The sequence below is a fragment of the Sander lucioperca genome, chromosome 12 (assembly GCF_008315115.2).
Source record: "Sander lucioperca isolate FBNREF2018 chromosome 12, SLUC_FBN_1.2, whole genome shotgun sequence".
In the NCBI taxonomy this organism is placed as follows: Eukaryota; Metazoa; Chordata; class Actinopteri; order Perciformes; family Percidae; genus Sander; species Sander lucioperca.
In genome coordinates this window covers 3,519,532-3,534,986 of record NC_050184.1, presented here as the reverse complement: position 1 = coordinate 3,534,986, position 15,455 = coordinate 3,519,532, and the positions used below count along the sequence as shown (strand labels likewise).

General features: G+C 39.0%; 1 long non-coding RNA gene across 1 annotated transcript in view; it reads right to left on the bottom strand.

The window, feature by feature from the left end:
* Positions 1–2,438: 2,438 nt before the first annotated feature.
* The window catches only part of LOC118496516, a 21,491-nt gene continuing 8,474 nt past the window's right edge, over positions 2,439–15,455 (bottom strand). The window contains exon 2 of the long non-coding RNA XR_004899083.1: positions 2,439–2,508. This is a non-coding gene — a long non-coding RNA (uncharacterized LOC118496516). The remainder of the gene's footprint in view (positions 2,509–15,455) is intronic.

The window sequence follows — 15,455 nt, the reverse complement described above, 5'->3', positions numbered from 1 at the left end:
TCCTCAACAGGTGGGCCGCCATCCCTAGGGCTCTTCAGAGTTACTGCAGGGGGGTCCACTCAATTGTTGTATAATTTTTTTTTTTTTTTTTAAGATCAATTTTTTATTGGTTTTATATTTTTAAACATACAGAGTTTGTGCTGCTGCGTTTTTCCATAGGTCTATAGTCAATGATTTGGCTTTGTTAATCCTTGCTGTAGAGAACTTGAGCATAACTATGTCTAGAAAATATGCCAACCACTGTTTTATACAAAGCGAGTGGGGGGGGAACCAGCGTTGAGCTATCATTTTCTTGGTCGCGGTTGAATTTTCTTCTGTCTCCCAAGTAGGTGTAATTTAGAGTCATCAAAACAATCGGGTCAGTAGGAATTCAACATCCTATCATATCAGATATTATTGATGTTGTTTTATTCCAAAACTCATGCATCTGTTCACACTCCCAGCCCATGTGCAGGAAAGTTCCAGTTTGTTCAGGTTGGCAGAACGTGCAATAGGGAGTGGGAATGACTTTAGAGACGTATCTCTTCTGAGGCGTCCAATATGTCCTATGGCATATGTTGAAGTGGATCTGCTGGTAATTTGGGTTCTTGGAACAGTGGGAAATGTCCCAAACTGTCTCCCAATTAATTACATTCCCCTCCGGGCTCAGCTCTCGCTTCCATTTCTTTACTAGTGGGAGTTCTCCTACGGATACTTGCAACAGTTTAGCATAAATCCTGGACACTAATCCTCTCACAGGAGAATCAACAAGCCATTTAATGATTGGGTGCCATCTCAAGACTGTTCCCCCATGGTACTCCATAACATTGTAAGGCTGATCTTAAGCGAAGCTAAAGGAAGAGGGATGTCCTAGGGACCTCAAAGCTAGCTCTCAGGTCTTCAAAACTTAACATACCTACATCATTGAATAGCTGGTCTAGAGTATAAATACCTCTGTAACCAGACATTAAGTGTATGTTGTGCCAAATTGTGGTGTTCAAATACCACTTATTGGTGTAGTGTAGTTGCTCCTCCATCTGTTTAAAGTTGGTCAATGTGTTGGTGATAATAGGGCCATAGGCTAGAATACACTTTTTTGGACACACACCTGTAAAGGCAAGGTCTTGCAGTCTTATGGCGCTTTTCCATTACATGGTACCAGCTCGACTCGCCTCGACTCTACTCGCCTTTTTTGGTTTTCCATTACGAAAAAAAGTACCTGGTACCTGCTAACAGGTACTTTTTTTAGTACCTCCTCAGTCGAAGTTCCAAGCGAGCTGAGGCGAGCCGAAAAGGTGACGTGAACGCGACAGAGGGGGGTGTCCTGAACAAACCCGCTATTTTTAAACAGTTTAGCCAGCTGTTTTTTTTGCTGCCTCCAGCTTAATTTGAAACTAAATGTGTCTTCTGGCAACACACACCTTCGACGTTCTATGTGTGTGTACGTTAGGTCACAGCAGTTTACTTCAGCGCCGCTTGTTTACAGTTCTGCGGAGGCTCCGGCAGAGCTTTCGCCGTAGCCTAACTACACACACACATGGTCGGCTCCACGCACACACCAGCGCACAAGTATAAACATCAGGCCACTTTTACATAGGCTACACAGGCTACGGCGAAAGCTCTGCGTGGAGCCTCCACAGAACTGTAAAACAAACTCAAGTGGCCTGATGTTTATACTTGTGCGCTGGTGTGTGCATCGATACGGCATAACGACCAGCCACGCTGAGGCGGTACTAAAATCTGCAATAGAAAACGGACGCACAGTGTGTCGAGTCAAGGCGAGTAGAGTCGAGGCGAGTCGAGCAGGTACCATGTAATGGAAAAACGCCATTAGACTTCCAGTGAGGTTTTGTTCTATTCCTCTCCATGGGACTGTAGATGAGGGGTCCATCCACACTCTGAGGACCCGTAGCTGAAAGGCTCTGTGGTACACTTTAAGGTTGGGGAGGGCCAGGCCTCCCGTGTTTGTGGTACGTTGCAGGGTAGAGTATTTTAGCCTAGGTTGTTTATTATTCCAAATATACTGCTGAATTACGGTATCAAGTTTCTTCCAGAAATGTATTGGTGGGGGTAAGGGGATTGTATAATTTTTTTGAAATTAAATTTAAAATGTCTGAAATATTCATTAACACAAATCCAACATATAATAAGAAAAGATAAATCGGCCTATTCATGAAAAAACAAAACATTTATTTTACACAACATTGATATGTTTACTGGTAGGTATGGTGGCCACTATGCCAGCCATCCACAGGTACAGTTGACCTTAAAGCGTAACTACCGTTTTTTTTTCCAATCTATGTTTCTGTGTCTAAGTGACTGATGGGAACAACAATCTTTGACATTGGTCCAGTATTGAGCGAGATCGCTGCAGTCGGCAGCGGTGAAACAAGCTACAATGTAAGTTAATAGGGCACTTGTCCAACTTGTAGTTACCTTCACAAAAGTGCTCGTTTTGCCGCTGACAGGCTCAGGTTAATATTCCAAGTGTCTGACATCATTATGGAAAGGATCCCTTCAGAGATGGACCTTTAAAACTTATTTTAGACCTTTCTGTTTAACCAGAAACAGCTCTGAAGTCACTAGCGCTAAACCCACCAGACTTAAAAGAGCAATACATTTAGCGTGTATAGAGCCAACATATTTTCACATGTAAATCAGTAAACCATGTTTACTTCAACCAAAACTAGAGTTGTGATGGTTGAAAAAGTGGAAAGACGACCCAAAACGGCGTTTTTATTTTGCTTCTGTCGACTTTGAATGAAGTGTATTTTACAATTGCTAAAATTACTGTTAATTTACATGGAGTCTGGTGGGTTTAGCAAACGCAATTTCACAGATGTTTTTATGTAAAAAAAAAAAAGGTTCTTACTCTTTAACAGAAAGGTTGACCTCCTTAGAAATCCTTTCCATAATGTTGTCAGACACTTATTTTACTTTACACTTATATTAATCTGAGCCTGTCAGCGGCAAAATTAGCACTTTTGTGAAGGTAAATACAAGCTGGATAATTGCCCTATTAACTTGTAGCTTGTTTCTCGGCTGCTGACTCCAGTGATCTTGCGTAATACTGGACCAACGTCAAAGATTGTTGTTCTCATCAGTCACTTAGACACAAAAAAATGGTTGAAAAAAAGGATTTGCCTTCCGCCTTCTTTAAGGATTCACTTTGCCTTCCGCATGTATTTGAACACTAAAACATGATGTGTAAAAAATATATTATTAATATATATCCATACATTTTTATCCATGCAACCCAGTTTAATAAGCAACTACTATTTTATAAAATATATGTAGTAGGTTATCCCTGCTCAGTCTCTAGGTACACTGCAGTAACACAGTTGGTAGAGTGTGCTCTGTATTCACGTATTCACACAGGTTGTATCATACCTGCTAGCACCCAACACTCCCAATTTACACGTGAGTCTCCTTACTTTTGACCCTTTCTCCTGCCCTGCTCCCGATAGGTAATTTGACCCGCTAATCTCCCGATTTCACAGTAATATGACTCAAATGTCACCCAGTTAATATTTTCTTACATTTTTGATTGGTCAGTAATGAATGAACAACTTCAATTTTACATGCATGACAAATCTGCACAGAGAGAGAGACTGACGCACAGAAAAATGATCACAGCTAACAGCTCCAGAATATCTTCCATGACACCATAGCCACCCTATGCGCACACACACACACACACACACACAGACACACACACATACACACACACAAACACACACATGCACGCACACACAACAAATGCACTAAATACATTATGGACACAGGCCATCCTCCTCAGCTGTTTTTCCTGAGCCAACACCAATCTGGCTGGTGCGTGACTGCAGCAGTGGGATATTGTGTTACTATGCAAGTACTGGTGTGTGAGAAAGGGTATGGGGTGGCAGGATTTAGCCCCATAAGCTTTATAGGGTTAGGGGTATCTGGGGTGTCTATGGCAAGCGATCCCCTTCCCTGAACCTAAGCCCCTCTTCCTGGGTATACAGTACGGCTGCCACACCTGTCTCCACATATGCAATATCACTTTCCTTGGCACACATACAGATCCAGGAGGGAGTGGAATGGTGTGTGTGTGTGTGTATGTGTGTGAGTGTGTGTGTGTTAGTCAGACTGTATAACATTGACTAAAGACAGTGAGTATGTACTGTATATGATGATTCATTCATTTTTTCCATGTGCTCTTTTTGGCAAGTCTGCACAAGCATATTGAAAGCAAATGTGTCTGTGCAATTTAGTGTGTGAAAGACTACATACAGTATACATACATAAATGTGTCATCAATGAATGAAACATTGCAGATTGGTGAGACTGAATGCTTAACATTAGGCAAGACTACACTTCCTTTGTAAAATAGCTTCACACTCCTGTTTTTCCTCTAAACATAGGTACACCTCAGTGTTCGCTCTGCCCCACTAACTCAGAAGTCACAAGACCTAGTACTGTCAGTGTTGCACATGGAGAAGTTCAACCCTAATACATTTTTATGGGACGCAAGTCAATTCCTTCTGAAAGCATCGCACAAGCCATGGGATTGACCTGCGACACGAGAAATGAGCAGGGTCGCTAGCTGAAAAAGTTTACCGGCAAGCAAATAAAGGCCAAATTCACCTGGACGTTTCATAGTGATTTGCTGCAAAACTGCCAAAAAGAAAGTGATGCAGTGATGGGTGAGAATGTTTAGTCTTCACCTGCTGAGGATAAATGTCTGTGGAGTAGAAGATGGTTGTAGTTTCAGGCCTCCCCTTTTCTGACCTTTGCCTTCAAGATTACAGATCAAAACAATACGAAGTTTGGAGAAAGTAGAAAGTTGCTCCTTAACACAATGCTACTCTTGTAGGCATTGACACAGCCACAGTTACAATCTGAAAAGTGTCCGAGACGGTGTTGAATAATTTGTTCGCCTCCAGTGTGTCACCAGACTAAGGAAATGAGATTTAGGTGTGAAGATAAAGACGCATCCACATTATAAATTCCAAGTCATTTTTGTAGAGATTTTTGTCCATACTGAAACTGTACTACATATTAAATCTCGTTATCTATTCTCTTTCAGTCAGAAAACACAATTCTGCATAACAGCCAACGACGGGTAGACAGGGACGCCCCCCCACCCCTGTTTAGTAATACTAACTGTTAAACAGGCTGATTCCTGCATTGCTGCACCAAGATTGTCACTCTAATTCCTGTATAGGGTGCAAAGTCTGACTAAATCTCCACATATACTGCTCAACAACAACTGCATTATATGATCAGCTATATTGACAACTAAAATAAGCCCAGAATGAGAGCATGCCAGTTGACTTAAAAACTCAACTAAATGTAAAATTGAACTGACACATGCATATTTAACTCCTAGGTTTGGTGGGAATAATTAAATGCAATACTTGGCTACACAAAGAGCTTTTCCAGGAACAGCATTTGCCACTGATGCCATGTAAAGAAACAGGTCGAACACAAACAATGGAAGATCCTTCACTACTAGGAATACTATTTACTATACTATAGGAATAAGGACAGCCATCTTTCAGATCTAGTGCAAATTAATCCAACAGAACTCTTCTTGCTGTGGACCCTGGTGAACGTCACGTAGCGGGATACTGGAGCCTTCAGTTTCCCAAGATCGGAGAAAGCCTCCGTGAAGGGCCGAAGCTCCATGAAGCAAGGCCACAGCGGAGGACGTTGAGGACTGAGAAATCCACAAGCGTGGAGCTCCGTCTCCTTTATCGAGGTTTAGTGCTCCCATTGGGGAGGAGGGAGAGCCGGCATGAGAAGCGTCTCTGGAGGGAGCAAAGTCATCACTTTATCTCACCAAGGGGGTCCTCTTCCGGAATGTCTGGGATGTCACCGGTGAGGTTATTTTGACTATTCGCCCAGCTGCCATTGCCGTCATCTTCCACACGGATAGCCAAGGATTCCGTCCGCCGTTGCAGTGCCTCCTTAATCTTGAAAAAGAAACCAAACAAATATTTCAACAAAGCGGTTACTGGAAATGTGGTCTGTTGTGAATGTGTGGAGATTGGCCTGGCCTGATGTTAGATTCCTGGCCTGAATTATAATCCCAGTCCGACCCTGGATAAATAGTTAAACATCTAGCTTCTGCCAATAATAGTACAATTGCAAACTGTTATATAGTTACTGAAAAATAATCAAGTGTTAATGAAAATTGGGTATAATTTAATTTTAATAGTTCATCTAATAGGGAGGCACATCTGAAAAGAAAGGTTGGGAATCACTGCTTTAAAGGACAGGATGTATGTTAGCTGGACTGACAGGTAATGCAGTTCCTTACACTTCTGCATCTGCTCAGTCCCTATATTTCCTAGTCTGTTTTTAATGTTCTGGACAGAGGGAAAGGAAAGGCAAAGATTGAATTGTTGTTGGACGGTTCTGTCTGTTATTTCAGATCTCTCTGTTGAAATGTCCCCCCTCCCAGGTTCAGCTGGAGAGAAACATATATCTACAGTATGCGATTACACTGTCTTTAAAACCTTTAACTTAGTGTGGACTGACTTCATTTTTGTTGGATGTGAGACATTGCTCTCGGGGATACCAAGGAATGCTGGGAGAAAAGATGGATATTATGCTTGAAGGAAACAGTACCTGGTCTCACGCTCCTGCCCTCCAGAGCCATTTTTGTTGGGTTGCCAGTCAAAAGGGACCCCATGCTTGGCCTGAAAAGCAAAGAGGTGTGAGAAAATAGGTGTTAGAAGGAGCAGGGAGGGATACTATGTGTGGAGAGAGGCAGACATTTTAAGAAATAAGAGGTATTTTTTTAAGGGATGCATGAGGCATTACAGTGCTTTTACAATATATCGTCAAAGCTAGTGGGACAAACAGTTTTAAATATCTGAAGATCTTAAAGATCTAAGGTGTCAGTATTCTTCTAGTTTGGATAAATGGAAGTACATTTTCAGGATAATTCAGGATCATTACCTGACATCCCGTGCGTGGAACATACGCTGAATGTCCCTCACTTTCCGCTCTCTGTGTGTTGCCGTATCTTAAATTCTGTTTGCTTCTGGAAACAACAACCTTCGTGCTAGCAAGCTACATGCTAAAAATGGCAAGTTTTGAAGAAAATGTTGTTCCTGCAACAAATCAGCCCTGCTTGGTTCTTTCGGGGATTGATTGTAAAGATTTACAAAGAATATGTTTACGGCATTTACTCTCTAACTGGGAGGTTTTAGGACTGATTGTTGGGATTGCTGTGGACGAAGTACACACGGTGATACACTGGTAAATGAGGTTTAACCGTGTATCCAGCTAATTTAAATAGCTCACGTAACTGTATTATGTGAACAGTTAACTTCATTGAAAGTGCTCATATTGTGCTTTTTGGCTTTTTCCCTTTCCTTTATTGTGTCATATATCTTTTTTGTGCATGCTATAGGTTTACAAAGTAAAAAAAATCCAAAGTCCACCCCAAAGGGACTTACCATCTCCAACAGAAAACACTGTTCACAAACTGCTCCAAACAGCTCTATTGTAGTCCAGCCTTTACTTCAGAGACAAACGTGGTCACTTTGGAACACTCGTTGTAATGCTCGCCTAGCTGCTAGCATGGCTCGCCCTCATACTCTGCTTCTGACTGGCTAGTAGTCCTTACCTAGGTACTGAGCATGTGCGACTCCCAACAAAGATGGAACAGAAGTGAGATATCTCACTCTGTAGCTAAAACTGAGAGCTCAACACACAGGTTGAAAAGAGGAGCTGCAGCAATGTGCAGTACATCAAAAATATGGTGTTTTCTGAAAATTAAACCATGTAAAACTGTTCTGAAATAACCTCTAAATACAATTATGAACCTGAAAATGAGCATAATATGAGCACTTTAAAGATTATTTTTTTGGGCATTTTCAGTCTTTATTTTTGACAGGACAGATGAAGACGTGAAGGGGGAATGACATGCAGCAAAGGGCTGCAGGTCGGAGTCGAACCCCGGCCCTCTGCGTCGAGGAGTAAACCTCTATATACGGGTACCTGCTCTACCAACTTTAAAGTAGCAAAAGGATAGGTGCCTGGTTAGCTCACCTGGTAGAGCGGGTACCTATATGTATATATATATATATATATGTATATATATATATATATATATATATATATATATATATATATATATATATATATATATAGTGTCTGTTTTTGTTTTGGCCTGTGTGTTGTCGCCCACTGTCTATTTTGACACCCGGGTTGCCAGATATGAACAGCAGCGCAGCCCTGGAAGCCCCAACCCAACAAACTGGATCAACGGAGATAGATTCATTCTACCCGACCTAAAACACCTTTGCATCTTTCTAAACAGTTGCATCACCAGAGACTTAAAAACACAAGTAAATATTGAAAATGCATTTAAAAGATGGAGACAGCTTATATCCCAAAATGACTTTGACAGATGCTGAGTTGGTTAATTTCCTCCTGAACAGGTAAACATTGAGCTTTACTAATTTATCATGGCTACTAGTAGGGATCAACATTTTCAGTAATTTCATCATCGGGGTACTAGCGTTAAATATTTATAGAATACTTACGTTAGTTACTCGCAAAAAAATTGAGACACACAAGCAGGTGAGGTGATATCGACTGGTGCTAGCTAACGCTGCCATGCTAACACTCGCTAACCGCTAACGTGACCAGAGGAGCTGGCTGGAGGGCCGCGACTGTTTACTATCTCGGCAACAACCACCGTGACAGACATATGACAGAAACCTCACATTTTGACTTCCTGATAATGATAACATGCAATTTAACTTTGGCAAAACAACCGTGTGTTCTGAATTGTTGAATTGGGACACAGCTTACATTCTCTAAATGTTGCTGCAACGTATGGTGTCATTTTTAAAGCACTTTGTAACCTAGGCTTTGAAAGGTGATATAGAAATTGAATTCTCATATCCCTATGATGTCAACTGTATACTTAATAATAATAATAATAATAATAATAATAATAATAATAATAATAATAATAATAATAATAATATAATAGTAATTTATACTTTGTTGATCCCTAGGGGGTAAATACAATTTTGGGGCTTGGAGACCCAGTGGATAAGGTTGAAAGGGTAGAACTTAAGGTTCTTGTATGGCATCATGAAAAACTACTTTATTTTTTATAGAAAGCCAAGACTCAAACAAACAATGAGACAGTGAAACAGAGTGGGTTAGCGATGTAAACGTGAAGTTGATCCTGCCGCCACTGAAAAGTTCCCATCAAATAAAGCAACTGATTAAACTAGCCTTGCATACTCTCATCTTTTAATTGAACGTCCATATTTCATGTGAATCTTTGATCGTCGGTGGATGTGGCATATCCACTGTATGTTTCATGTTTTGGGACTCATCAATAAAGATAATGTGCTATATGGAAATCCAGTTTTCAGGGCCTTGCAGTCTTGTTATCTCTTACTCTTTCTATACATTCATGCATATGAATTCAGAGAGGGATCAAAGATCTTGAGTTGGCCAGAAGACAGGATTACTATGCTGATGTCTTTGGCAATCTTATCTGTAAACTGTCTCCTAATCCTGCTGGGGGTAAAAAGAAACACCCATCCATTTTACACCACTGTTCCTGCTATCAGCTGCAAGCTCCTTGTTATGCTAACATGACACTGAAATGTCTCAACATCAATGCAGCCTAAAAGGCATCAAAAGACAAATCACACATTTCTAAAGAGCTCAAAATTATCTTGGAGAAGCATGCTCTTTGAATTTCTAAATAGTCACTGTGTAAGTCTTTGAAAACTCATCTTTGCCATTATTCTCAACAAAGAAAACAAATAACAGTCCTCATCCATCTCAACCAACTGGAAAAGTGTGCTCAACTTTGACCATAATGCATTTCACACATGCTTAGTTCTCTCAGGGTGGGTGAAAATGAGGTGCTTTCTGTACTTTGTTTTTCTTGCCCAGACCATTTGTAAAACCTAACTTGAAATGTCAGCTTTACTTTTAAGGGAAATGCATCAAGACCAATACAGTTATATAAATAAATGATATCTGGGTCTGGGCCATTTACAAAGCTGTCATCTTGTTCAGTTTTTTTTGGAGAAAGCCACCTCAGAATGAAGTGTGTGAGGAATAAAGGATTGTTATTGTAGAAGGAGGCCTGTGGCCAGGATTCAGCACACTGTTTGACTCTGGGAGGTGGATTCTACGGACGGACTGAGAAAAGGCGAGGGGTTACACTCATCACCCACAGTGATGTCATCTCATGTTCTGATTTTTCACTCTTATTACCAAAGAGTTTGCACTGTGGGATACACACTTCCCTGCTTCTTAGTTTTGGTTCTTAACCTAAATGGAGGAACATTAAAGGAACATTATTGACTGAAAATCACTTTCGCAATGTAATCACTTTGCTAATTTCTCAGTGGCAAAAGTAACAATATTACTTATTACAACTTACATAACCTTCCATTATTCTCTTATATTGTCCATATTTAATGCTGGTCTCTAGACTTTAACTTTGCACTATTGGACTTATTTGCACTATACCACCATGACACACACTCTCATAGAGCACCTTACCATGCATACTGAATCACAGGGTCAGTCCCTGCCCTGTCACTGCAAGCGTCTCATGCTTATACATCCCTTAGTACATTCATGTGGATTTTTTATTTAGTATCTTTTCTTTTATTGTCCATATTATTCACGTGGATTTGTTATTTTATCATCCTGTTTATGATGTATGTGTATGTTTTGTGTAAAGGTGCAGTAGGTAAGACTTATAAAAATAACTTTCTGTCATATTTGCTGAAACTGACCCTATGTTCAAGTAGAACTACATGAAACAGGTAATTTAAAAAAAATCTGGCTCCTCTGGCACCACCTACAGCCTGTAGTGTGATTTGCAAAAATCCACAGCTCCCTGTTCAGATGCACCAATTAGGGCCGGGGGTGTCTAACTGCACACATTCTAACACACATTCATTCTCCCTTGTGGGGGGAGGGGCTGAGGAGACCGTTTTGGGCTTTAGCAGAAAGGGGGGGAGGGACTGAGAAGTTGTTGATGTTCAAATATTTTGGCTAAGTCCTGGATCTTCTCAATCCTACCTACAGCACCTTTAAGCTACTCGGACCTTGAATTTCCCCTTGGGGATCAATAAAGTATCTATCTATGTATGTACGTAAGTATGTATGTATGCATGTATGTATGTATGTATGTATGTATGTATTTATGTATCTATCTATCTATCTATCTATCTATCTATCTATCTATCTATCTATCTACTAAGCACTATCAACGCTGCCCTCCGACAACTCCAGAGCTGCTCCATCCACACATTGTCATCTTGTGTGACCAACCTGATCACCAGACAAGATCACTAATACTGGACAATACTGCAAACCCCCTGATTAAAAGATTCACTGCCGCAACCTGCATACCATCACTTTGAGTGTGCACTGAATGTCGGCGCTGGACATAAATTGTGTAATACAGAACCGCCCAATATGAATGTAATTCCTAGTTCTACTGGGAAAATAAATTCCCAACTTGTTTCTTAGGTATTTAGGTTGATGAGAACTTAAATTGGAAAAAATATTGATTTTAAATATAACTAAACTTAAGTCACTGGGGATCATCAGCAAACTACAACATTTCATAAATGTATCTTGTTTATTACCTTTATACTATTCCATGATTTATCCCTGTTTGATTTATGTAATATTGCTTGAGCAAATGCATACCCCTCCAATCTCAATAAAATGTATTTGCTGCAAAAACTATTTGTATACTAGACTATGACTTTTTCATCACTTTTTTCGACCATGACTTTTTTGATATATTATTTTTTCCATACCATACCATGACTTTGTAATGTTTTTATTCGACATTCTATGCTATGACTGTTTTCAACTTCTTTTGCTTGGATGTACGGTGGCGAAGTGGTGAGGACTGCTCGAACTAGCACCAGCAAGTAGGCACTGGAGATTCTTACTCTTGGTTTGATCTTCAGTCCGGGCTGTGGAGTTTGCATGATCTTCCAGACTTTCTTTCTATGACTTTTTTCGACATAGTATACTATGACTTTATCACTTTTATCGACATACTATACATTGACTATTTTCGACATGCTATACTATGACATTTTATCACTTTTTTCGACATACTATACTATGACTTTTTATCACTTTTTTTAGAAATAGGATACTATGTGGCTGACTTAGCTCAGTTGGTAGAGCAGGACCACATATCTTTAGGTTTATTACTCGAAGCTGTTTTCTGCATGTCTTCCCCATCTCTCCCCACTTTCATATTTGACCTGCCCTATCCATTAAAGGCAGAAATCCCCAAAAAAATGATATACTGACTCTTTTCGACATAGTATACTATGACTTTTTTTTTCACTTTTTTTGACATACTATACTACCCACATATATTTAGGTTTAATTCCTCATAGCTGAAGGTGCAGGGTTTGAGTCTGACCTTGGATGTTTTCTGCATGTCTTCCCCCTCTCTCCCCCTTTCATAATAGATTCCATTAAAGGCCGAAATGCCCAAAGAAATACTCTACTGTCACTCTTTTTGACATACTTTACTATGAGTTTTTTCGACATACAATATTATGACTTTTTTATCACTTTTTCTGACATACTACACTACAACTGTTTTTTTCAACATACTATACTATGACTTTTTTATCACTATTGCTGACATACTACTGTATACTATGACTTTTTTCAACATACTATACTATGACTTTTTTATCAGTTGTTTTAGAAATGGTATACTGTATGGCTGGGTTAGCTCAGTCGGTAGAGCCCACATATATTTAGGTTTATTCCTCATAGCTGAAGGTGCAGGGTTCAAGTCCAACCTCGTATGTTTTCTGCATCTCTTCCCCCTCTCTCCCCCCTTTCATATTAGAGCTGTCCTATCCATTAAAGGCGGAAATGCCCAAAGAAATACTATACTGTGACTCTTTCTGACATACTTTACTATGAGTTTTTTTCGACATACTATACTATGACTTTCTTATCACTTTTTCTGACATATTACCGTATACTATGACTTTTTTCAACATACTTTACTATGAGTTTTTTTCGACATACTATACTATGACTTTCTTATCACTTTTTCTGACATATTACCATATACTATGACTTTTTTCAACATACTTTACTATGAGTTTTTTTCGACATACTATATGTTGACTTTTTTGTCACTTTTTTCAACATACTTTACAATGACTTTTTCCGACATACTATACTATGACTGTTTTAGACATACTATATCATGACTTTTTCATTGCTTTTTTTTCTTCCCCCTCTCTCCCCTTTCATAATAAAGCTGTCCTATCCATTAAAGGCGGAAAATGGCCAAAGAAATACTCTACTGTCACTCTTTTTGACATACTTTACTATGACCTTTTCTGACATGCTATACTATGACTTTTTTAGAACTATTATACTATGTGGCTGGGTTATCTCAGTTGGTAGAGCAGGCCCACATATATTGAGGTTTGTTCCTTGAAGGTGCAGGGTGCGAGTCTTCCCCCTCTCTCCCCACTTTCATATTAGAGCTGTCCTATCCATAAAAGGCGGAAATGCCCAAATAAATACTATACTGTGACACTTTTGGACATAGTATACTATGTTTTTATCACTTTGACTATTTTTTAGATACTATACTGTGACGTATTTATCACTTTTTTCAACATGCTATACTATAACTTTTTATCACTTTTTTCGACATACATTACAATGACTTTTTTCGACATACTATACCTTTCCTATTTGAGCTGTCCTATCCATAAAAGGTGGAAATGCCCAAAGAAATACTTTTTCATCACTTTTTCGATATACTACACTATGACTTTTTTTGACATACTATACTATGACTTTTTTTCTTACTCTTTTAGACATACTATATACTATGACTTTTTTTCGACATACTATACTATGACTCTTTATCACTTTTTCGACATACTATATTATGAATTTTTTTATCACTTTTTTTTAGAAATAGTGTACTATATGGCTGGGTTAGCTCAGTTGGTAGAGCAGCCAGCCATATATAGAGGTTTATTCCTCATAGCTGAAGGTGCAGGGTTTGAGTCTGACCTGGGATGTTTTCTGCATATCTTCCCCCTCTCTCCCCTTTCATAATAGAACTGTCATATCCATTAAAGGCGGAAAATGCCTAAAGAAATACTCTACTATCACTCTTTTTGACATACTTTACTATGACTTTTTACGACATGCTATACTATGACTTTTTTATCACTTTTCCTGAAATACTATACTATGACTTTTTTCAATATACTATACCACAACTTTTGTATCACTTTTCTGACATACTATACAATGACATTTCTTCAACATACTATATTATGACTTTTTTTATCACTTTTTTCCACATACTATACTATGACTTTTTTATCACTTTTTTTAGAAAAAGTATACTATGTGGCTGGGTTAGCTTAGTTGGTAGAGCAGGACCACATATATTGAGGTTTTTTCGACATACTATATTATGACTTTTTGTATCACTTTTTCTGACATACTATACTATGACTTTTTTTCGACATACTATACTATAACTTTTCTTCAACATACTATACTATGACCTTTTTATCACTTTTTGGACATACTATACTATGACTTTTTTTCAACATACTATATTATCACTTTTTTATCACTTTTTTCGACATACTGTATTATGACTTTTTGTATCACTTTTTTCGACATACTTCACAATGTCGACTTTAGTGCGACTCCAGTACGGGTCTCAAACTTGAGTCCCCATCTCTTATTTTTTTTTAAGATTAATTTTTGGGGCATTTTAGGCCTTTATTTTGACAGGAAAGCTGAATGACTAAACCTCTATATATGGGCGTGCGCTCTACCAACTGAGATATACGGGCACCCATGAGTCCCCATCTCTGACGTACAGATCAACCGTCATTGCCATTCCTCAAGCCAGCTGCTAGCATGGCAGATCATAAGTGTGTAACCTATTCTGTAATTGCATACTTGATTAACCTTTAAACTTTTTTTTTTATAATACACAACATGTTATTTATTAATACAATAAAATGTATCAGTAAATGACATTGCTCTGGTAAGTACATGTTGGCACTTCTACTATGTTCTTTTCCATTACAATGTTTACAAGTATGGTATGGCATTATGCATTACATGTCGTTTAGCTGACACTTTTATCCAAAGCGACTTATAATTGCTATATATGTCAGCATGCCTCGGGAGCAACTAGGGGTTAAGTGTCTTGCTCAGGGACACATTGGTTGTTGTATCACAGTGGGAATCTAGCCCAGGTCTCCCACACCAAAGGCATGTGTCATATCCACTGCGCCATCACCACCCCCAATGCCAACTGGAACACTAAAGTGTATATTTTGTTTGAATCAACTTGCCATAGTATTTACATGATACACTACCAAGGAGGCATTACTCCTTCTGTTGAACAAGTAATCAATAAAATGTTAAAAGCCCAT